The 24,817-nt window shown below is 41.4% G+C and overlaps 2 long non-coding RNA genes across 2 annotated transcripts; both read right to left on the bottom strand.

The window, feature by feature from the left end:
* Positions 1–3,514: 3,514 nt before the first annotated feature.
* Positions 3,515–4,005, bottom strand: LOC147685365 (uncharacterized). Its single transcript, XR_015300626.1, has 3 exons — positions 3,934–4,005; positions 3,709–3,842; positions 3,515–3,609 (listed from the first exon to the last, which is right to left on the bottom strand). It is a non-coding gene; the product is annotated as an uncharacterized LOC147685365 (long non-coding RNA).
* Positions 4,006–13,124: 9,119 nt separating this feature from the next.
* LOC147685364 (uncharacterized) lies at positions 13,125–13,615 on the bottom strand. Its single transcript, XR_015300625.1, has 3 exons — positions 13,544–13,615; positions 13,319–13,452; positions 13,125–13,219 (listed from the first exon to the last, which is right to left on the bottom strand). It is a non-coding gene; the product is annotated as an uncharacterized LOC147685364 (long non-coding RNA).
* Between the last annotated feature and the right edge of the window lie 11,202 nt (positions 13,616–24,817).

The following is a 24,817-nucleotide window of genomic DNA, read 5'->3' as shown; positions in this document are numbered from 1 at the left end:
AAACCATTTAGCAAAAATTGTAGCCAACAAAATCCATTACTCAAAATAGGATTTGCTAAGCATAGCTTAATACCAGATCCTGATAAACTAGGTGGTGCGTAGTTCTTAAGTATTCTAGCTTGCTAGATGTCAAGTATGTCAGGAGTCTGCAGGAGCCTACCTGTCCGTTGGTACCTCTCACCGGCTTCCGAGTGGGAGTGGAGGTACCGGAAGGCGAATCAGCGCGCCGTTTTATACTGTAATTAATTGGATAATCACCTTAACAGGCGCACTAATGAGGTAGTAAGATATCGGCGCTAGCATTCATTGCGGTCGAGTAGTAGTGTAGCCACTAATCACATGGCGCATGCGCAGATTATCTCTCTACCTGCGCATGCGCGGCAGGATAGTAAGCTGGTTTTCAACGCATGCGCATTAGGAGCGGCAGAAAGAAACTGCGTGTTGCGGTAGACTGGAGTATAATGCGTGCCTTCGTATAGTAATTGAACTGTGGCACAGCCGAACCCTGGTAGTCGGACCCGGGGATGGATCGTATTGCCGATTTTAAAACAGATAGTACTGCTAATATAACTGCCGGGGCGCCACAGGGCACAGCCATTCGATTGGAAAGTTGCAAGATGGAACCTGATGGTACATATGAGTTATGTTCACATCTAACAATAAGATGTCAATGTAGTCTCAGATACAAGAAACCTGAAATGTACTGCCCTAAGGACAGAACGTGACCCGCGTGTACCAACGCCGTCACGTAGTCCATTGTTGTTATTCATATAAGGGCAGAAGTGAAATGAACAGACGTATATGTATACAGAACATGATTATAGTGATGTCCAGGGTATGTCGTCGTTCAGTCCCTTACTGTCACTCTTAAGTTGAAAAATCCATTTCTGTTCCTTAATAAATAAGAACCTGGATACGTCACTGATGTGGGGTGGGATAAAAGGCTGTTCTAAAATCACCCACCTTATGTCCTCTGCAGTATGTTTGAGGGTCAAAAAGTGATCGGTCAATCTTGTGGATTGTTTATGACACCGGATCGTGCTCTTGTGTTCGCCGATCTTCCATTTTATTTTGCGGGTGGTGTATCCAATATACCTTAAGGAACAAGGACAAGTTATCATGTAAATGACTCTCTCAGTATTGCAATTTGTATGCTTTTTGAGGAGCCACATTTTGCCCCTTCCTAAATCAACCTTGTCAGTTTTGAACGTTTGAGGGCAGGCGCTGCATGAGCCACATGCCCTGGACCGGGGGTAGGTCCCAAAGTGTAGTGGGCCTGTCCCTTTCTTGTGCTCTTGGTCTTGTATGGACCAGGCTGTCACGCAAACTAGGTGCTCTTTTGAAAGAGAACAGAGGGAATGGAATGTTTGTATCAGTTATGTTCAATATACTCCAATGTTTACGTACTGTTTTCTGGATTTTGTTAGACAGAACACTAAATGTACTCACAAATGGTGGTTTTTAGGGCCGCCTATCCAAAAGTGCCTCCCGGTTGTTATTTGAGGCACGTTTCCAGGATTTTCTGACTAGATGTTTGGGGTATTGACGTTCCTGTAATTGGTAAGAAAGTTTGGTTGCATGTTTATCAAACAGTTCTTTAGAAGAACAGTTTCTTCTAAGCCGAAGAAACTGACCTACGGGTAGATTTGCCCGTTGCGCACGTGGATGGTGACTGTTAAACACGAGGAGGGAGTTCCTAGCCATGGGTTTGGTATGAAGTTCACATTGTAATCCCCCTGCTTCTGGAAAGATTGACACATTCAGGAAAGGGAGTCTCTCATGGCTGAACTCAACAGTAAACTTGAGGTATTGATTTTGATCATTAAGCCATTGATGAAATGATTGAATCTCTGCAGGGGAGCCTCCCCAAACCACCAGGATATCGTCAATGTATCTCTTCCATAGCACCACTTGATGGAGATATGGGTTGCTATGGTTGAGAACATGATCCTGTTCGAATTGGTGGACATATAGGCTGGCGAGGCTCGGGGCGAAAATGCTCCCCATAGAAGTTCAGGAGATTTGGAGGAAGAACTGGTCTTCACATTTGAAAAAAATTCTCCATCTTGGCTAGCTTGGCACATTCCAGAATGAAATAACGGGAGTGATACTGTCCAGATCTCGCAAGGACAGAAGTTGTCTGATAGTCTCTAGGGTTTTTTCCTGCGGTATACAAGTATAAAGAGACTCTACGTCAAAACTGACCAGTAGATCTGTTTCAACGTTGAACTCTATATCTGTTAGGAGTCTAAGGACATCTGCTGTGTCCTGTAAGTAAGTATGATTTACAAAAAGTGAGCAACCCAAGAATACCCTTGAGGGCTTGGGTAATGAAAATGAATGGGTGAAGATGCCTTCAAGGGAATTTATTTTATGCGTGCTTAATTATTTAAACTAATTTTAGGAAGGATCAATTAGTGATCCTTATTAAGAATCAATCAAACACTGTGGAGTTTCAATTCAGTTTAAACAATTTGTTTCAACAAGACACAACATGCAAAAAACAACACAAGGTGTATTAGAAAAATATAATTTTATCCAATTTTTTTTTAAAGAAATCACTTCATATACAGATAAGTGAACAAACAGAAAATTAGGACTGTGGGTACACACATAAGTAAATTAATACGTGACTCAACAGAACCTAAAAACACCTATCCCAAATCACACTGAATAAAACAAGACAAGGATAAGATGAAATGTCGACGTTTCGGTTTCCTATAAATTAATTGCGGAAACCATCTTCAGGACTGAAGTCAATTGGGGTCTGTATAGAGAAAATTGCAATCTGAAATAAAAATATTTACAGTTACAAGTCTAAACTGACTATAAATATAACAGCTTGGTGACATAACAAAGAACATTTATAAGACAACAAATATATATCAAACAGTGACATAGTGATGCAAAACATTACAAAGACATACTGGACCTAAATTTCATTGGACGGATCATTTCAATATAAACATATGTACATTTTGTTCGGGTTTAATGTTGATCCACATAAATCCTAAAGTATTTTAAGTACTGGCTTATTAGATAGTAGGTCATTTAGTAAACCGGCAGTAGTCTCTGTAGCACGGTAACCTTACTGATCATTTGCATATCAAAAGAGAAAAACATTGCATTTCACGTTATCATGGTTCTACATTTCAGTTCATGAATATGCCTTTCAGTTCATAAGCCACCAAATATAACATTGGGGGGTCACAATATTCAATATTTCATTTCTATCTGAACATGGCCATTTAAGAAAAGAAAAGGAAGAGACAATGCTGTTATAAATATTAAACATCATTCTTTTCCTATCAAGCGGATGCTATATGAAATCAAATCAATAATGGATCTCAATTACCTGACTTCCTAACGCTGCCCGACTATGATTGCTTGAGGGCTGCAACAGTCTATTTTCAAGGTGGAACCGCTTCGGAATATAAATATCAAGATTACTATATAAACTGACTTATTTATAATTCAAAGGGAGTACAAGAATACTAAAAGAGGTTTACCTTTTTGGTATGTTAGTTGACTTCTTGACTTTGAAAACAAGTTTGTGGGCTTCGCTGTATTGATGCTGGCTTTTATTTAAAAGGAGGTTTCTGGCCACACCTAATGAGTGAAAACGTAAGCATCATGATAAATTCTGCCTATTTATCCAGATATGTTTATTGGCCGCCTTGTAACTAGGACAAAGAGCAGACAACATACCTGTTGATAAGCGGTATGTTGAATGAAGTTGTAGCTTAGACGCGGTGACCAAAAACTAATACCGGTACATAGAGAAGTTTTGCCACACGTGGAGGATTCAGGGACAGTTGTGCAATCAACCATACGGCGATAATCTGAGAAACATATATAATGATATTCAGGCGTCAAAATCATGTTATACAGGAGGAGGTATGTCTATTTAACATTTCATAAAATCTAGCTTACCTAATAAAAATAATGGAGGTAAATTGCAGCGTGGCAAATAATTAGTTCAAGGTGACTTATCGCTGTTCGGCGGTATGTAAAGCAGTGTGTACAGCTCCAAGCCTATCCGCAAGTAGAAAGTGAATTTCACGGAAAGTATTCCAGTAACCATGCAGTCGTGGTCTAAAAAATATATATATAGATGGTATCAGAGCATTAATGCCTTTGTATACCAGCAAAAAGCTTTATCTATTTATTAGTTTGTGATTTCAAGCTTACCTAGTCAGGACAGCAGTGGCAGAGTGCTGCGCAGCATGTAGTCAGTTCAGAGCAACTGATCAAGGCTGAGCACTCGGTGATTTAAAGGGCGGCGTTTGGAGCTCGAAATAGGACTGCACTTGGCAGCCATATTGGACTAGTCAAAGCGTTTGTAAATGTGACAGATCTTACTGATTGTGTTGGAGTCTCTAACTTGTACACAGTATAGTGGATAAAAAGGGATATATTAAAACAAAGTTGCATAACCGAGTGTGTTATGTGAGAATTAATGAAATATAGGGATTTTGGTCCATGATCGATATTTTTCACAGAACATCCGCAATTTCATAGGTACTTCATAAACATCACAGATAATCAAATATAGCTGGTAGTAACAGACATCATGAATAATCATATATATATCATAGAATGTATAAAAAGAACACATCTATGTATATTATTTTGGATGGAGATTGATAACTAGTCAATTTGTATAGAGGCAGGAGCCCACAGACATGATTCACTGGATTTCAACAGACATAATGGGATATTCATGGGAGGCAAGCCAGAGCATGCCATTCCGTTGCGGAATTGGGGCCCTTTTTGACAGTGTTAGTTAAACAAATGAGTTTTCCTTCTTGTTTTCCTTCTGTAGAGTCGAAGCATCATGGCATCATAACCGCATTCGTTTCGGAAACGAATGCGGTTATGATGCCATGATGCTTCGACTCTACAGTTTACAACAATAAGTTGGACCTACAACGCTCCGGCTCAGCAAAATTACTTCATCAAAGAAAGCATGAAAATATCTCTTTGAGTTACGGGACCCTCAACTAAAAAAACATACTTACTGTTTATAAGGTATTTGCCTTAATGTTTGCACAACCACGCTGAGAAAGAAATTTACAGACAAACTCCTTAGATGAAGCATCAGACTAGACAAAAAAAACAGTGACTAACCTGCCCTGAAGAAGTCCGTTTGGACGAAACGCGTAGGCACTGGCTACAACATTGTTTTTATGAAGATAGCATTTTGAACAGAATAAAAGACCTGACTACTCAACTTTTGAAGACTCCTAACTTACTTGGATGGAATGATTGAAATGTTGTAATTATATGGTGTTTTTCCATAATTATTGTTTCATTAGCTACTATGCGATAAAGAAATAGATCATCTCCATACATTTGTAGAGTGCTGGACATTGTGTTAGATTGTGTTGTTTGAGACTTCTTAGTCTCAGGGAGACCTAGGGGTCTGGATCTCCTGTCCTTAGCACCTAAAATTCTCAGATATTCGAGTGACACTAGTGGATAGGTGCAATTTCACATAGCCTCAAACCCCTGTGCTTGGTGTGTGTTGTACTAAACCTTGTCAGTTTTGAACGTTTGAGGGCAGGCGCTGCATGAGCCACATGGGTAGTGGCCCTGGACCGGGGGTAGGTCCCAAAGTGTAGTGGGCCTGTCCCTTTCTTGTGCTCTTGGTCTTGTATGGACCAGGCTGTCACGCAAACTAGGTGCTCTTTTGAAAGAGAACAGAGGGAATGGAATGTTTGTATCAGTTATGTTCAATATACTCCAATGTTTACGTACTGTTTTCTGGATTTTGTTAGACAGAACACTAAATGTACTCACAAATGGTGGTTTTTGGGGCCGCCTATCCAAAAGTGCCTCCCATTTGTTATTTGAGGCACGTTTCCAGGATTTTCTGACTAGATGTTTGGGGTATTGACGTTCCTGTAATTGGTAAGAAAGTTTTGGTTGCATGTTTATCAAACAGTTCTTTAGAAGAACAGTTTCTTCTAAGCCGAAGAAACTGACCTACGGGTAGATTTGCCCGTAGCGCACGTGGATGGTGACTGTTAAACACGAGGAGGGAGTTCCTAGCCATGGGTTTGGTATTAAGCTCACATTGTAATCCCCCTGCTTCTGGAAAGATTGACACATTCAGGAAAGGGAGTCTCTCATGGCTGAACTCAACAGTAAACTTGAGGTATTGATTTTGATCATTAAGCCATTGATGAAATGATTGAATCTCGGCAGGGGAGCCTCGCCAAACCACTAGGATATCGTCAATGTATCTCTTCCATAGCACCACTTGATGGAGATATGGGTTGCTATGGTTGAGAACATGATCCTGTTCGAATTGGTGGACATATAGGTTGGCGAGGCTCGGGGCGAAAATGCTCCCCATAGAAGTTCAGGAGATTTGGAGGAAGAGCTGGTCTTCACATTTGAAAAAATTTCTCCATCTTGGCTAGCTTGGCACATTCCAGAATGAAATAACGGGAGTGATACTGTCCAGATCTCGCAAGGACAGAAGTTGTCTGATAGTCTCTAGGGTTTCTTCCTGCGGTATACAAGTATAAAGAGACTCTACGTCAAAACTGACCAGTAGATCTGTTTTGACGTTGAACTCTATATCTGTTAGGAGTCTAAGGACATCTGCTGTAAGTAAGTAGGCATTTCTTTCACAAGAGGTCTTACAAAGATGTCTACGAATGTGGAGAGAGGCTCCAACAGGGATCCAATCCCCAACATAATGGGTCGTCCTGGTGGTGGTCTAGTGGCTTTGTGTATTTTGGGGAGGCAGTAGAAGCCAGGTGTGACCGGATTGTGTGTCACCAAGAATCTGGCCTCTTGAGGTGTTATCCATCCTTCTGTGCTTCCCTCATCTACTAAGGTCCTAATTTCTGTGAGCAGTCGTGGTGTCGGATCTTCAGACAGTAGACAATAAAATTGAGAGTTGTTTAGTTGTCTCAAACACTCTTGACCGTACTGAACCATGTCTAATACGACTATGGCCCCTCCTTTGTCCGCCGGTTTTATAATTATAGACGGATCTTTCGACAGACTGATGAGGGCATTCCTTTCTCTGGTTGGAAGGTTCTGAAAGCTTTGGAAATCTGCATCATGTAACCCCATAATGTCATATGTGACCGCTTGTTCGAAGGTAGACACCTGTGATGGAACTTGGTGACTAAGGGGGGTAAATGTAGTTTTGGGGCGTAGCCCTGTGCTGGTAAGGCTCTCATCTGTTGTTCTGTCGTGATCAGCTTTGTTCTTGAAAAAGAAATGAAGGCGTACCTTTCTGAAACATTTTTCGAGTTCTATTCTCATCTGGAATGGATCGCCTTTGTTTATAGGGACAAAGCCAAGTCCTTTTTCCAGGACATCCTGCTCAGTAGGTGTCAAAATGCGAGAGCTGAAATTGACAGTTAAGTTCCGGTCGCTTCCGTGCTGGTGCTCTGTTGTTGTGCCCTCCTGCTCCGCTTGTTGGGGAACGAGGGATATGTCTCCCACTGGACGGTTTGTTGTCCTCTTCTTTTCCCGCGATTGTGTCCACGGCCTCGTCCTATAAAAGACGCGTCTGCAAAAAACTGAGGGTGTTGCGTGTACGGGTTCATATGTTCTGCAAAGGGCGGTGGTTGGAAACCCCAAGGACCTGGAGGCCACCATGGGCCGGAGTTCTGATAATTTCCTGGGTAGTTACCTTGCATACCACCTCTCTGTCTACTCCCTCTCTTAAAGAATCGCTGTTGTTGTCCACCTCCCCGGGATTGTGCTCTAGTGGGGTTGGTGGTATCTGAATCACTGGAGTTGGAGTCAGAACCTGAGGTGGAATAGTTGGACCCATATCGTCTCCCTTTGCCATTAAATCCAGGTGCCACATAATTATCACTGGTATAAGGATAGATTTTAACCAGTGAAAAACGGGCCAGATCTTTTTTAAATTTGCCAATCTTGTTGGAAAGTATGTTATCCTTATAGTCTTTATTGGTCTTTTTAGTCTCATCCAAGCGTTTCTTGAAGAGTGTACTACAAGTCGCCTAAATTTGGCCTTCTAGTGTCTGTATCTGGATTAAGATGGTGTCTGCTATCCTTTTTGCAGAACTAATGATCAAAATAAGCCAGTCTCGCATGCATCGCCACGCTATCAGAGACCAATCTCGCAGGAGGTCTTTAACAGTCAGGAACAGTCTGAGTGCATTGGTGACAATTAAGCCTATAGGGGCACATTTACCCCGCAAGTATTCTGCCATTATAAGTCCATGGACAGTAATACGTGAGTGTGTCTTCTTTAAATTAAGCAAGCTTAACCAATCGTCTTTGGCTGTGCCTGTGGTCGCTGGCAAAGAATCCAAAATACAAGGATTATCCGCTAGAATTGTGTTCAAGGTTTCGTCATCAAATGCCAAACCCGCGAAGTTGGCCATGGTCCAGCAAGGAAAGTGTCAGTGTGAAATTCAACTTGGTGAGCTTCGAAAATAAGGAATCAAACCCCGATTTTTTTTTAAAACAAGACCCGCAACCGAGATTGCTCTAAATACTAGAAAAAGGAGAAGTGGGGGGGTCTATGGGGGTTAGTTTACCGACCCCGACATCTCAAAAGCCAACCTATAACAAATGAAAATAACAAGAGATGTCTGGCCACAATGATAAATGTGTGTTGTTCTGAAACTAAAGACACAAAGGCATTATGTAACAACAACATGAAATTACACTAGGCTGAGAAACTCCCATCAGCCCACCATTATGGCGGAATATTATCACGTGGGATACGGATGGTGGATCCAAATCTCCCCAACCCATCTAATGATGGTGCAGAGATGAATTTCCGAGATAGACCTCTAGCCACAGTGTATTTCAAGTGGTGCTTATGGTGTGCAGTGCTGTGAAAAAAGTGAGTGATAGGATATAAAGTTAACTACTAGAACAGAAAATATGTTTAATAGGCACTGTTCTAGTGTCAAGATTAAAATGACGCCTGATAGTCTGAAAATATGACTATATTGGGGCGCAGGGCAGTGGGGTCAACATGTTTCAGCTGTATGGAATCATCTGTCCAGCTTTCTTCAGGACCGAGTTGTAATAGCGACTGCAAATGAGTTTAGACGTGAAAATGATAATAGTAATACTGTGCAATATTGAATCAAAATACTCATACCACAAACTTGGATCCCCAATGTAAGCTGGTGGAAAATGAATTATTCGTCCTTTCCTACAAGAGAGGGAAACAGTGCACAGAATATGTGATATAATAAATTTGTCTACAATGATCCCTGAGTGACAATGAAAACAGTACAGACAACACATAAATAACGAATAGAAAGTCTCGTCGCTCCACAGAAGGCAACAGTCCTCCTGGCTTCTATGATAAAATTCACAGTGATGTTGTTGAAGTATCATACTCACCCAGCATTATGTGGGAAGTAACCTCACCTCACCTGGCACCCGCTCGGGAAAAATTAGGCCCGCTCTGTTAAATGGAAATGGAAAAGTAATCTGAGAACCACCGTCAAAAAAATATTTGCGGTGTATAGCTAAGTTGCTCCCTCATTTCCAAACAATTTTAACTTAGCCCAGTTGTCTCACAAATAGACACTCCCTCCCTAAACTGCATGACCAAGGCTCAGCGTGTTAAAGACAATGATTGAGCATGAAACCATTTAGCAAAAATTGTAGCCAACAAAATCCATTACTCAAAATAGGATTTGCTAAGCATAGCTTAATACCAGATCCTGATAAACTAGGTGGTGCGTAGTTCTTAAGTATTCTAGCTTGCTAGATGTCAAGTATGTCAGGAGTCTGCAGGAGCCTACCTGTCCGTTGGTACCTCTCACCGGCTTCCGAGTGGGAGTGGAGGTACCGGAAGGCGAATCAGCGCGCCGTTTTATACTGTAATTAATTGGATAATCACCTTAACAGGCGCACTAATGAGGTAGTAAGATATCGGCGCTAGCATTCATTGCGGTCGAGTAGTAGTGTAGCCACTAATCACATGGCGCATGCGCAGATTATCTCTCTACCTGCGCATGCGCGGCAGGATAGTAAGCTGGTTTTCAACGCATGCGCATTAGGAGCGGCAGAAAGAAACTGCGTGTTGCGGTAGACTGGAGTATAATGCGTGCCTTCGTATAGTAATTGAACTGTGGCACAGCCGAACCCTGGTAGTCGGACCCGGGGATGGATCGTATTGCCGATTTTAAAACAGATAGTACTGCTAATATAACTGCCGGGGCGCCACAGGGCACAGCCATTCGATTGGAAAGTTGCAAGATGGAACCTGATGGTACATATGAGTTATGTTCACATCTAACAATAAGATGTCAATGTAGTCTCAGATACAAGAAACCTGAAATGTACTGCCCTAAGGACAGAACGTGACCCGCGTGTACCAACGCCGTCACGTAGTCCATTGTTGTTATTCATATAAGGGCAGAAGTGAAATGAACAGACGTATATGTATACAGAACATGATTATAGTGATGTCCAGGGTATGTCGTCGTTCAGTCCCTTACTGTCACTCTTAAGTTGAAAAATCCATTTCTGTTCCTTAATAAATAAGAACCTGGATACGTCACTGATGTGGGGTGGGATAAAAGGCTGTTCTAAAATCACCCACCTTATGTCCTCTGCAGTATGTTTGAGGGTCAAAAAGTGATCGGTCAATCTTGTGGATTGTTTATGACACCGGATCGTGCTCTTGTGTTCGCCGATCTTCCATTTTATTTTGCGGGTGGTGTATCCAATATACCTTAAGGAACAAGGACAAGTTATCATGTAAATGACTCTCTCAGTATTGCAATTTGTATGCTTTTTGAGGAGCCACATTTTGCCCCTTCCTAAATCAACCTTGTCAGTTTTGAACGTTTGAGGGCAGGCGCTGCATGAGCCACATGCCCTGGACCGGGGGTAGGTCCCAAAGTGTAGTGGGCCTGTCCCTTTCTTGTGCTCTTGGTCTTGTATGGACCAGGCTGTCACGCAAACTAGGTGCTCTTTTGAAAGAGAACAGAGGGAATGGAATGTTTGTATCAGTTATGTTCAATATACTCCAATGTTTACGTACTGTTTTCTGGATTTTGTTAGACAGAACACTAAATGTACTCACAAATGGTGGTTTTTAGGGCCGCCTATCCAAAAGTGCCTCCCGGTTGTTATTTGAGGCACGTTTCCAGGATTTTCTGACTAGATGTTTGGGGTATTGACGTTCCTGTAATTGGTAAGAAAGTTTGGTTGCATGTTTATCAAACAGTTCTTTAGAAGAACAGTTTCTTCTAAGCCGAAGAAACTGACCTACGGGTAGATTTGCCCGTAGCGCACGTGGATGGTGACTGTTAAACACGAGGAGGGAGTTCCTAGCCATGGGTTTGGTATGAAGTTCACATTGTAATCCCCCTGCTTCTGGAAAGATTGACACATTCAGGAAAGGGAGTCTCTCATGGCTGAACTCAACAGTAAACTTGAGGTATTGATTTTGATCATTAAGCCATTGATGAAATGATTGAATCTCTGCAGGGGAGCCTCCCCAAACCACCAGGATATCGTCAATGTATCTCTTCCATAGCACCACTTGATGGAGATATGGGTTGCTATGGTTGAGAACATGATCCTGTTCGAATTGGTGGACATATAGGCTGGCGAGGCTCGGGGCGAAAATGCTCCCCATAGAAGTTCAGGAGATTTGGAGGAAGAACTGGTCTTCACATTTGAAAAAAATTCTCCATCTTGGCTAGCTTGGCACATTCCAGAATGAAATAACGGGAGTGATACTGTCCAGATCTCGCAAGGACAGAAGTTGTCTGATAGTCTCTAGGGTTTTTTCCTGCGGTATACAAGTATAAAGAGACTCTACGTCAAAACTGACCAGTAGATCTGTTTCAACGTTGAACTCTATATCTGTTAGGAGTCTAAGGACATCTGCTGTGTCCTGTAAGTAAGTATGATTTACAAAAAGTGAGCAACCCAAGAATACCCTTGAGGGCTTGGGTAATGAAAATGAATGGGTGAAGATGCCTTCAAGGGAATTTATTTTATGCGTGCTTAATTATTTAAACTAATTTTAGGAAGGATCAATTAGTGATCCTTATTAAGAATCAATCAAACACTGTGGAGTTTCAATTCAGTTTAAACAATTTGTTTCAACAAGACACAACATGCAAAAAACAACACAAGGTGTATTAGAAAAATATAATTTTATCCAATTTTTTTTTAAAGAAATCACTTCATATACAGATAAGTGAACAAACAGAAAATTAGGACTGTGGGTACACACATAAGTAAATTAATACGTGACTCAACAGAACCTAAAAACACCTATCCCAAATCACACTGAATAAAACAAGACAAGGATAAGATGAAATGTCGACGTTTCGGTTTCCTATAAATTAATTGCGGAAACCATCTTCAGGACTGAAGTCAATTGGGGTCTGTATAGAGAAAATTGCAATCTGAAATAAAAATATTTACAGTTACAAGTCTAAACTGACTATAAATATAACAGCTTGGTGACATAACAAAGAACATTTATAAGACAACAAATATATATCAAACAGTGACATAGTGATGCAAAACATTACAAAGACATACTGGACCTAAATTTCATTGGACGGATCATTTCAATATAAACATATGTACATTTTGTTCGGGTTTAATGTTGATCCACATAAATCCTAAAGTATTTTAAGTACTGGCTTATTAGATAGTAGGTCATTTAGTAAACCGGCAGTAGTCTCTGTAGCACGGTAACCTTACTGATCATTTGCATATCAAAAGAGAAAAACATTGCATTTCACGTTATCATGGTTCTACATTTCAGTTCATGAATATGCCTTTCAGTTCATAAGCCACCAAATATAACATTGGGGGGTCACAATATTCAATATTTCATTTCTATCTGAACATGGCCATTTAAGAAAAGAAAAGGAAGAGACAATGCTGTTATAAATATTAAACATCATTCTTTTCCTATCAAGCGGATGCTATATGAAATCAAATCAATAATGGATCTCAATTACCTGACTTCCTAACGCTGCCCGACTATGATTGCTTGAGGGCTGCAACAGTCTATTTTCAAGGTGGAACCGCTTCGGAATATAAATATCAAGATTACTATATAAACTGACTTATTTATAATTCAAAGGGAGTACAAGAATACTAAAAGAGGTTTACCTTTTTGGTATGTTAGTTGACTTCTTGACTTTGAAAACAAGTTTGTGGGCTTCGCTGTATTGATGCTGGCTTTTATTTAAAAGGAGGTTTCTGGCCACACCTAATGAGTGAAAACGTAAGCATCATGATAAATTCTGCCTATTTATCCAGATATGTTTATTGGCCGCCTTGTAACTAGGACAAAGAGCAGACAACATACCTGTTGATAAGCGGTATGTTGAATGAAGTTGTAGCTTAGACGCGGTGACCAAAAACTAATACCGGTACATAGAGAAGTTTTGCCACACGTGGAGGATTCAGGGACAGTTGTGCAATCAACCATACGGCGATAATCTGAGAAACATATATAATGATATTCAGGCGTCAAAATCATGTTATACAGGAGGAGGTATGTCTATTTAACATTTCATAAAATCTAGCTTACCTAATAAAAATAATGGAGGTAAATTGCAGCGTGGCAAATAATTAGTTCAAGGTGACTTATCGCTGTTCGGCGGTATGTAAAGCAGTGTGTACAGCTCCAAGCCTATCCGCAAGTAGAAAGTGAATTTCACGGAAAGTATTCCAGTAACCATGCAGTCGTGGTCTAAAAAATATATATATAGATGGTATCAGAGCATTAATGCCTTTGTATACCAGCAAAAAGCTTTATCTATTTATTAGTTTGTGATTTCAAGCTTACCTAGTCAGGACAGCAGTGGCAGAGTGCTGCGCAGCATGTAGTCAGTTCAGAGCAACTGATCAAGGCTGAGCACTCGGTGATTTAAAGGGCGGCGTTTGGAGCTCGAAATAGGACTGCACTTGGCAGCCATATTGGACTAGTCAAAGCGTTTGTAAATGTGACAGATCTTACTGATTGTGTTGGAGTCTCTAACTTGTACACAGTATAGTGGATAAAAAGGGATATATTAAAACAAAGTTGCATAACCGAGTGTGTTATGTGAGAATTAATGAAATATAGGGATTTTGGTCCATGATCGATATTTTTCACAGAACATCCGCAATTTCATAGGTACTTCATAAACATCACAGATAATCAAATATAGCTGGTAGTAACAGACATCATGAATAATCATATATATATCATAGAATGTATAAAAAGAACACATCTATGTATATTATTTTGGATGGAGATTGATAACTAGTCAATTTGTATAGAGGCAGGAGCCCACAGACATGATTCACTGGATTTCAACAGACATAATGGGATATTCATGGGAGGCAAGCCAGAGCATGCCATTCCGTTGCGGAATTGGGGCCCTTTTTGACAGTGTTAGTTAAACAAATGAGTTTTCCTTCTTGTCGTGCAAGGATCCTGTCAACATTGTTTTGTCTCTTATTTGGTTTTATTACCTCAATGACCCACCACATCATATCTGTTTCCTTGTGGCCTAGCTGCAGATAATGCTCAACTAAAGGAGCAGTTTCTTTTCTGCACCGTATTCTTTTTTTTTTGTTTTTTGTTTTTTGGAAAACCTTTATTGACCAAAGCAAAGTACACCGCTATTTAGCCGTACATCCCGGAGGCCAGGCAGCATATTATCTCAAATCGGAAACAAGTACAAAAACAAGGCAAAGGAATAGTCAGGTTTAATTTTACAATGAAGAATACTAAAATAACAATAGAGGAACAAAGTCAAGGAGAGAAAAGAATACAAGGAAGAGAAAAGAACAAGGAAGGAAAAGAGGAAAGAGGAGCGAGGCTGAGGGCCATAAGGATATTCTAGGCTCAAATCGCAGGGAGGGGCGGGGTGCGCACATCCAACAAGCAGCAGGTTGCATAACAAAAAGATGGATGGGGAGTAACAGTGCAGGATACAACATCTGGAACCCAGGGAAGGGGGAGCTACGGGGAGAGGCGAATCTCAGGCTGCGCCACCTCAGGGGGTGCACAAATGTCTCCCCTATGTGAGTTCCGCGCTCCCCAGACCAACCCCCACATCTTGGGCTTGCCCCGGGCCAAATAAACAGTCTTCTCGCGGAGCATGCACCAATCCATATTGGTCTCCCACAGGCCAACGGTGGGGGAAGTTGAAGCCCCCTACTTCTGAGCAATATCTCTCTTGGCTATCATATTGCCCAGGGTGACCCAACGGGTCTGAGCCACGGTATAGTCATTCGGGCCCCACACGTTAAGGAGGCAGCGTCGGGCCTCCGCATGCAGGGTTACACCGGTCACCTCCCTCATCACCCCATGTACACGCCTCCAATAAGAGGCAATCGCGGGGCACTCCCAAAGTATATGCATAAAGGTGGCCAGTGCGCCACAACCCCGCCTGCGCAGCCTATCTTGAGAGAGTCCCATTCGAATCAGTCGTGGGCCCGTAACGTAAACCCTGTGGAGTATTTTCAACTGTACAAGTCTTAGCCTGGCCGAGATCGCCACCTCCTTAGGGGAGGAGACCGCAGACTGCCATTCCTCATCATCCATCTCTACCCCATCATTCATCCAAAGGTCTCTCAGCTTCACCAGTAAGTCAATCCGCACATTAATAAGCTTTTTATAAATCAAGGAGATGGCACTATCCGGCATATGGCCGTCCAGTACCCTATCCTCCAGCGGGGATGACTCTGGCACTTTCTCTCCCACGGGCATGGACGAAGTGAGAGCATGCCGGAGCTGCGCATAGCGGAAATATTCAGAGTTACCCAATTGAAACTCGGCCTGGAGTGCCTCAAAGGATTTAATCACACCTCTAGCCGACATGTCTACCACCTTGGAGATACCGATTAGATCCCACCTATGGAACCCCTTGGAGTGCCACAATTTCCCAAGCAGGTCCGAATCGTATAGGGAGTTGCCAAGGTGAGCCTGCCCTGCCAACCCAAAGTTTTAGTCACCGCCCTCCACAGGTGCACCGCCGTCCTAGTGGGTCCTGTAAGTTTACGATCCAGAGATCTAGAATACAATGCCCTGTAGTAATTCCCGTCGTTCATAAGCCAGCGATCCATGGCGTATCCTGGATTGGTCACAGGCCCATAGAACCCGTGATTGACTGCAGCCAGCTGGGAGGCCCAGTAATATCGACGTATGTCCGGCAGTGCAATGCCGCCATCGTACCATGGTATAGTCAATTTGACAATGGAAATCCGTGGCCTGCCATCCCACAACAGGGTGCGCTGCAAACTCTCGACCTCTCCGAAGTATTTGGCTGGCACTGGGTCTTGTGTGTTCTGGAGCGCATAAAGGAACCGAGGCAGGGACATCATTTTAAACAATGCCGCCCGGCCCAACAGGGATATCGGCAATCTTTTCCAGCCCTCTACGTCTCGTCGGAGCCGAGCCAGAGGAGGGAGCAGGTTATGAGCATAACGGGTACGGGCATCCTTTGAAATATATATACCCAGGTATTTGAATCCCTGCTGCGTGACCTGTATAGCACAACCGCGAGGGAGGCGCGGAGTGTCGCCACACAGGACATAAAGGGAGGACTTGGACCAGTTAATGAGCAGGCCCGAGTAGCCCCCAAAAGTGCCCAGTAGATCAAAGGCCATAATCAAAGACCGACAGGGAGAGGTTAAATATAAAAGGATGTCGTCGGCATAGAGGGACACGCGGTCTTCAAATCCCGGCGACCACTTAATACCTGCGACGTCGGGATGCACCCGGATCCACGCAGCCAGAGGCTCGAGAGCCAGGGCAAACAGGAGAGGCGACAGCGGCTGCACCGTATTCTTGACTGATGTTGTAGAATACGTTTCTTTATCGGTTGGATGGTTTTACCTAGATAGTGCAGCTGACAGGGGCATTGAATGCAGTAAACCACATTTGTAGTATTGCAGTTGGAGAATGTTTTGTTTGTGAATTGAATATTATTAATCTTGCAGGTTTTTACCGTTGTAGTGGTGGCACATGCTGCACAATTATTACATTTAAAATGACCGACTACTGGACTCAATTGCCTCATGTTATCCACAATGTTTTCAGTGGGAGTGTTATTATAGGCATGGATTAGCCTATCTTGTAAGTTGGTACCTCTCTTAAAAGCAAAGAGGGTTTTTTTCATAAATTCCGGAAATGAGTGAAGTAAATTCCATTGTTTTAATACAATTTTTTTGATTGCATTTGAATGTGTACCAAATGTAGATACACATACAATATTGGTTTCGTTTGTTCGACCTTTAACAGTTAGCAGAGTGTCACAATCATAATACCAGGCTCTTTTCATAGATTTCCTCAGTAATCTGCTGGGGTAGCCACGTGAGTGTAATTTAACCTTTAGTTTGTTGGCTTCACAAAAATAATCATCTTTGAATGTGCAATTTCGTCGAAGACGAAGAAATTGTCTAAATGGCAATCCATCCTTTAATGCTCTAGGGTGATGACTAGAGTATTTCAAAAGTGTGTTTCTCGCAGTTTTTTTAGTAAATAAGGTGGTATAGAGTTGATTATTAATGTCAACTTTGATGTTAATGTCTAGAAATGGCATTTCAGTAGTATTATGTTCAAGAGTGAACTGAAGATTGATGTTCCTGGAATTTAACCATAGATGGAATTCTCTAAGTTGATTTTCAGTGCCATCCCAAACTAGGAAAACGTCATCTATGTAACGTAGCCATTTTAAAATGTTTGAGGAGAATGGATTAGAGGAGTGCCAAATGTGTTCATCCTCGAACTGTGCAACATAGATATTTGCTATATCAGGGGCAAAAACAGCGCCCATAGCTACTCCTTTTTGTTGTTGATAGAAGGAGTTCTCATATAGAAAAAAGTTCTCACATAGAGGCAATCTTGTACATTCCAAAATGAAAGCAGTAGGGACAGAGTGTGGTCTTGGTCTAGACTCTAGAAGTGTGCTAAGTATATCCAAAACTTCAATTTGAGGGATGTTTGTATACAAGCTTTCTATATCCATAGAAACAAGTATATTAGTTGTTGGATCAAAATGAAATTTTTCGACCTCATTTATTACCGCTGTAGTGTTTCTGATGTAACTAGAGCGTTCAACAGCGAATGGTCTGATAAAGAAGTCCGCGTACTGTGCCAAGGGTTTTAGGATGGAGTTACAACCCAATACTATTGGGCGACCTGGTGGATTATTTAAATCTTTATGCACCTTTGGGAGCATATAGATTGCAGGTACTGTAGGAGTTTTGTTTAATAAGAAAGAAGCCTCTTTCTCGTTCAGCCAACCACCCTCTAGACCTAATTTACTCAAAGTTGTAATTTCTGAGGTCAATCTTTTGGTTGGATTACAGGTCAGTTTTTTATAATGGCTGGAGACAGATAATTGTCTGATCATTTCCTCATCATATTTAGATTTTTGCCAGAGCACTATCCCCCCACCTTTATCCGCTGCTTTGAGTATAGCGTCAGGTAGCTTCTGGAGATTTTGTAAAGCTATTTGTTGTTCTTTAGGTAAATTGGACTTGAACTTGCATGGATTCTTAAAGAGATTTTCTATCTCTAAAAGTATTGCGTTCTCAAAGGTGATTATGTCTTTATTCACCATTGCATTGGGAGGATAGAAAGTGGAAGGATTTCGGAGTCCGGTGAAACCCAATTTTGGATCAGAAATATTATTCGCAAAGTAATTTTTCAATCTAACTGTGCGAAAGAAATGGTATAATTCAAGTTTTGTTTGGAAAAGATCATTTTTATAAGTCGGCACAAAGCTCAGGCCGTTGGATAGGACTGCCATCTCTTGTTCAGAGAGTTGATGTGTTGAGAGGTAGAAGATAGGTATAGTTAAATCTTCATTTACCATTCGTAGTACCGGTTCCGGGTTTGACGGAACCCCGGTGTGTACTGTTTCCGATACCATCCTCTCTTCGGTTGTTGAGGTCTCCCTGGTGGTCTGGAGCCTCGTTGGTCCTGGCCTAAAAAAGATTGGTGAGATGTAGATGGTTGTTGATCGTTTTGATGATAGTTAGAGTTGAATGATCTATCGCTACCAGACTCAGAGCCTGTATCTGAGAAAGTCACCCGTTTTGATGGTTGTTCGTTTGAGCCTTGAGATGTATAAAAATCTTTTCTTAAATAAGGATAAGTTTTCTCCTTATTGTATCTTTTGATATCGTTTTGGAGTTTTTCAGTTTTCTTATGTGCATTAAACTCCTCGAATTCTTTTATAGTTTGTTGTATTTTATCCAACAAAAGCTTACTGTTAGTGATAGTGCTGTCACCAGAGATCTTTTCTTCTAAGGATTCAATTTCTTTTGTCAGAATTTGAATTTGGCGAAGTGCTGTTTCTATACTCAGCACCATCCAGGTGCGTGAGCACCTGTTGGCAGAGAAACTAAATCCAACTTTGAATTCTTTGTCGTCTACAAAAATGTTGACTTCTTGACTTTGAAAACAAGTTTGTGGGCTTCGCTGTATTGATGCTGGCTTTTATTTAAAAGGAGGTTTCTGGCCACACCTAATGAGTGAAAACGTAAGCATCATGATAAATTCTGCCTATTGATCCAGATATGTTTATTGGCTGCCTTGTAACTAGGACAAAGAGCAGACAACATACCTGTTGATAAGCGGTATGTTGAATGAAGTTGTAGCTTAGACGCGGTGACCAAAAACTAATACCGGTACATAGAGAAATTTTGACACACGTGGAGGATTCAGGGACAGTTGTGCAATCAACAATAAGGCGATAATCTGAGAAACATATATAATGATATTCAGGCGTCAAAATCATGTTATACAGGAGGAGGTATGTCTATTTAACATTTCATAAAATCTAGCTTACCTAATAAAAATAATGGAGGTAAATTGCAGCGTGGCAAATAATTAGTTCAAGGTGACTTATCGCTGTTCGGCGGTATTTAAAGCAGTGTGTACAGCTCCAAGCCTCGCCGCAAGTAGAAAGTGAATTTCACGGAAAGTATTCCAGTAACCATGCGGTCGTGGTCTAAAAAATATATATATAGATGGTATCAGAGCATTAATGCCTTTGTATACCAGCAAAAGGTTTTATCTATTTATTAGTTTGTGATTTCAAGCTTACCTAGTCAGGACAGCAGTGGCAGAGTGCTGTGCAGCATGTAGTCAGTTCAGAGCAACTGATCCAGGCTGAGCACTAGGTGATTTAAAGGGCGGCGTTTGGAGCTCGAAATAGGACTGCACTTGGCAGCCATATTGGACTAGTCAAAGCGTTTGTAAATGTGACAGATCTTACTGATTGTGTTGGAGTCTCTAACTGTGTACAAGTGGTTACTTCCCACATAATGCTGGGTGAGTATGATACTTCAACAACATCACTGTGAATTTTATCATAGAAGCCAGGAGGACTGTTGCCTTCTGTGGAGCGACGAGACTTTCTCTTCGTTATTTATGTGTTGTCTGTACTGTTTTCTTTGTCACTCAGGGATCATTGTAGACAAATTTATTATATCACATATTCTGTGCACTGTTTCCCTCTCTTTTAGGAAAGGACGAATAATTCATTTCCCACCAGCTTACATTGGGGATCCAAGTTCTTGGTAGGAGTATTTTGATTCAATATTGCACAGTATTACTAATATCATTTTAACGTCTAAACTCATTTGCAGTCGCTATTACAACTCGGTCCTGAAGAAAGCTGGACAGATGATTCCATACAGCTGAAACATGCTGACCCCATTGCACTGCGCCACTATATAGTCATATTTTCAGACTATCAGGTGTCATTTAAATCTTGACACTAGAACAGTGCCTATTAAACATATTTTCTGTTCTGGTAGTTAATTTTATATCCTATCACTCACTTTTTTCACAGCACTGCACACCATCAGCACCACTTGAAATACACTGTGGCTAGAGGTATATCACGTGATGATATTCCGCCATAATGGTGGGCTGATGGGAGTTTCTCTGCCTAGTGTAATTTCATGTTGTTGTTACATGATCCCTTTGTGTCATTAGTTTCAGAACAGCACACATTTATCATTGTGACCAAACATCTCTTGTTATTTTCATTTAATTGATAAACCTGTTCTGAACAATCATTGAAATTAATTGGTCCCACAGCATCACTTTTTTGTGTTCCTGGATCTGTCTGCAGCATTCTACACAGTCGACCATGCCTTGCTGGTTCGGAGATTACAAGACACAGGCTTTGGGGGGAAGGTGTTGACTTGGCTGAAATCATATCTGAGCGGTCGCACTCAAAGAGTAGCCTTACAACCATTTGACTCCAAACCTAAACACCTGTGGTGTGGCGTCCCTCAAGGCTCCGCGCAGAGCCCTTTACTCTTTAATCAGTACCTAGCCCCACTTTTCTCTTTGATTGCCAATTGAAGAGTGAAGGCTATCGCCTACGCTGACGATTCCCAGTTGGTTTTCCCTTTTCAAGAGCGGACCGTAGAGGCTTTTAAGATTTTTAAAGGCTGCTTGAGGGACATAGCACTTTGGGTGAATACAAACAAACTAAAACTCAATGCGGGTAAAACAGAGGTATTGTTTTTTGGAAAGGGTCCAGTGCCTGCTCCAGGTCTGTGGTGAGATGGGCCCTCCGCCTTCTCCCAAAACTAGTATCAAAATCCTAGGTGTGGGATGGGAGGCTGATCTCTCCTTCTCGGCTCAAATCTAACAGGTCTCCGCTACTGGCTTTAGCAAATTGAGAAACCTCCACAAATTTTTACATTACCTGCCAGAAGTTTGCCGCAAATCCGTAGTCCATGCCACAGTGACATCCAGGCTGGACTACGCAAACGGCTTATACCTTGGCCTGCTTAAATATTTGATTAGACATCTTCAGATGGTGCAGAATGTGGCTGCAAGACTGATTAGACATATTATTTTCCGACATCATGTCTCTCTGCCCCTACATGAGCTACACTGCCTCCCAGTAGCCAAAAGAATCTAATTTAAGGCCATGACTCTGGCCTATCGGGCCCTTAAGGGAAAATGTCCCAGTTATCTTAAACAAATACTCTGCTGCTATAAGCAAAATCGATCTCTGCAGTCAAATTCTCAGAATTTGCTTTGAACTCCCCGCTTTGCGAAAGCCCATTTGGGTGGCAGAATTTTCGAAGTAAGAACGGCCAAAATGTGGAATGCCCTGCCTGGGTATTTCCGCGAAGCTAACACAGAGACCGATTTCAGAAAAGCCCTGAAGACATGGCTCTTTAGTCTTGACTAGGCCTGGCTCCATTGCCTAAACCTCCTTGCGTCCAATGCTTGCTGCTACAGCGCCTGGACACCTCTGTTGTTGAGGTAGCTGTTTGCGTTATACAAGCTCCAGTATTATGAGTATTATTTATCTTTTTGAAAGTTCTTCAGTAACTTGGCTTAATTTGGTCATCAACTGAATCCCTCAAATTTCTAGTTTCTCCTCAAGCATTGCTTGCATGTTTTATCCGCTAACAATGCTTTTTGAGGAACCTAATTGTATGTATTTTGTAATGTCACATGTGCAGTATTCTCACTTTAGAAGCCACCCAAAAAATCTGAAAGGGCCGATCTCTATTCTTGAATTCGTTATACACACCGGTTTTTTAGGTTTGACCTAGCGACAGCTCTAGAAGTCGCACCGGTTTCATTTAAAAAAAAAAATTGTGACTGAAGATTTCGTACATATATACTTACAAAGAGGGACTTGGGTCAGCCCTCTTTATCCACGAAACAAGTGGGGAGTCATCGAAATAGATGTACGAAGACTCCAGTAAGTGCTTCCAACTCTAAGTCATAAAAAACAACAATAGTAGTTAAGATTGTTCCATAACGTCGAACTCAAACTTATATAAAATCAATTTGGTTGTGTTTAGGGACACAAGATGGACCTTTAAAAGAACCCCATCAAAAGCTATAAGGAACTCTTGGTATGTACTTAGTGGGTTGGTTTATTTAAAAGTTTGAAAAGGAGAGGCAAAGAAGGGCGCTACTCATTATATATTATTTTGTTAATTACCAGGATTACACCGTGGTCTAAAGCCCTGATGATAATCCCCCAATGCAGAAGGGGATTGGAAACGCGTCGGCACGTCTTTAATCGTCTGTGAGGGACCAACATTGAATGGGACTCAAGTGAGGGTGTCATAATTGAAAAATGCCCCGAGAGCGAACTTTTATAAAAAAATAATTTTCCCCGCAGCCTGCCTGTCATAGTGCCACATAGAATTTGAAATTTGGCAGGCAATTGTTGAAATTTTGGACTGGTGTAATTGATTGATGCAAATACAACAGTGTTTTGTCTTTGTTTTTGATTATATTATGTTTTTGTAAAATGTTTTTCATACAATTTTGATTCGCACAATATACTAAATGAAATGTGTATTTCTCCTATGCATCAAAATTAATGAAAAGTTGTTTGAAATGAAGTTGAATCAATACAAATATGAAAGTAAAGTACAATGATTTTTTGCGTTGTATTTCGAATCTGCAGTATTAATTAGCAGTACTGAAATTGGTGGCCTGATACCCCTTGTTTGAAAAACAGAACGGACGAAAATCCTTTGGTTTAAACCAATTAGAGCGGGCAACTGTCCACGTGGGTTATAGCGAAGAATAAGCCTACAAGAATTTCAGAAAGAAATGTATCTTATTGTTGGAGCCGACCACAGTCGCCTCCAACATAAACGATGGCAGAAAAGGATACCCTTTCATTCACTGAAGCACACATTCAGAGTTTACTCTCTAATCCTTCCCCCCTCTCCTCCATAAATCTAAGCGCCACAGCTAAACAACAAAATAAGTCTGTCAAATTAATAAGGTTAAGCAAAAAACACATTAGAACTAAGCTACATGGACATTTCCTCTTAACCCATTTAGGAGCAGGGACCATCCCGTGGGGATTTCAAGTACAGAATATCCCCGTGGTCTTTACCGAGGATCCCGAATATAAAAAGGGATTAAGCCTCATGAGCACAAAGTGTAGCCGAGACTTAATGGTACATACTATCGAGACTGCAGCCCGCATATGTCAAAAAGAACTTGAAGAACTTGAGAGCATAACTATATCCATTAGAAACAATCACTCTGAAGCCGATCCAAGAGCATTGCTAGAGAAAATTGAAAAGGAGGTACAGACCTTCAAGGACAACACAAATAATTTCAAGACCAACAAATTTGAGAAGGACAAAAAAAATGTCAACATTGAAACTGTATACCCTTATCTTAAAGAAGATTACTACACAAAAGTAGAAGCATGCAGAGTGTTAACTCAATACCAAGGAAGATCAAAAAACCGATTCACAACCTGTTCGAAGTCATCCTCCTCGGACTCATCTGGTGACACAAGTCCCCGAGAAGGGACATCTAAGCAACAGGGTTAGAACAAGGCGACCCGAGAAACAGAGTACACTTCAAGCCACCTCAACCACAAAGGGAAAAAGTAGAACCCGCAAGAACTATTACAAGAGTTGAATACCAAGTCCATAGTCAATTTATCATCAAGAGTACTAAATCAATGCCGAAAAATCCGTTATGGAGTTGGGAATAAAATTTGTCCCCTCAATACGGACTGACTTTGCGAATTTGAAAATAGAGACATTGGATCTCTTTCGAAAGATTGGATTGAAGGTGTTTTTCGCAGGAAAAGAATATCAAGGAAACAAAGAAGCCTCGGGCCTAAACAAAAAAATCTACGTTTACCCCTCCACCACACCTGATGCCGAAACAAGTGATCGCGTTTGAACAAGCAGTCATGTCTTCAATTAACCATCTTGAAAAACAAAAACAATATGTTCAAATGAACATATCGAAACAACAGCACGTGGCGATTAAAAACTTACAGAATGAAGAATCTGTGATTATACAATTATGCCCATCTACCTAATGCTT

Source organism: Lissotriton vulgaris, chromosome 10, assembly GCF_964263255.1.
Source record: "Lissotriton vulgaris chromosome 10, aLisVul1.2, whole genome shotgun sequence".
NCBI lineage: Eukaryota > Metazoa > Chordata > Amphibia > Caudata > Salamandridae > Lissotriton > Lissotriton vulgaris.
The sequence above is the reverse complement of the archived record's forward strand: the minus strand, read 5'-3'. Positions and strand labels throughout refer to the sequence as shown.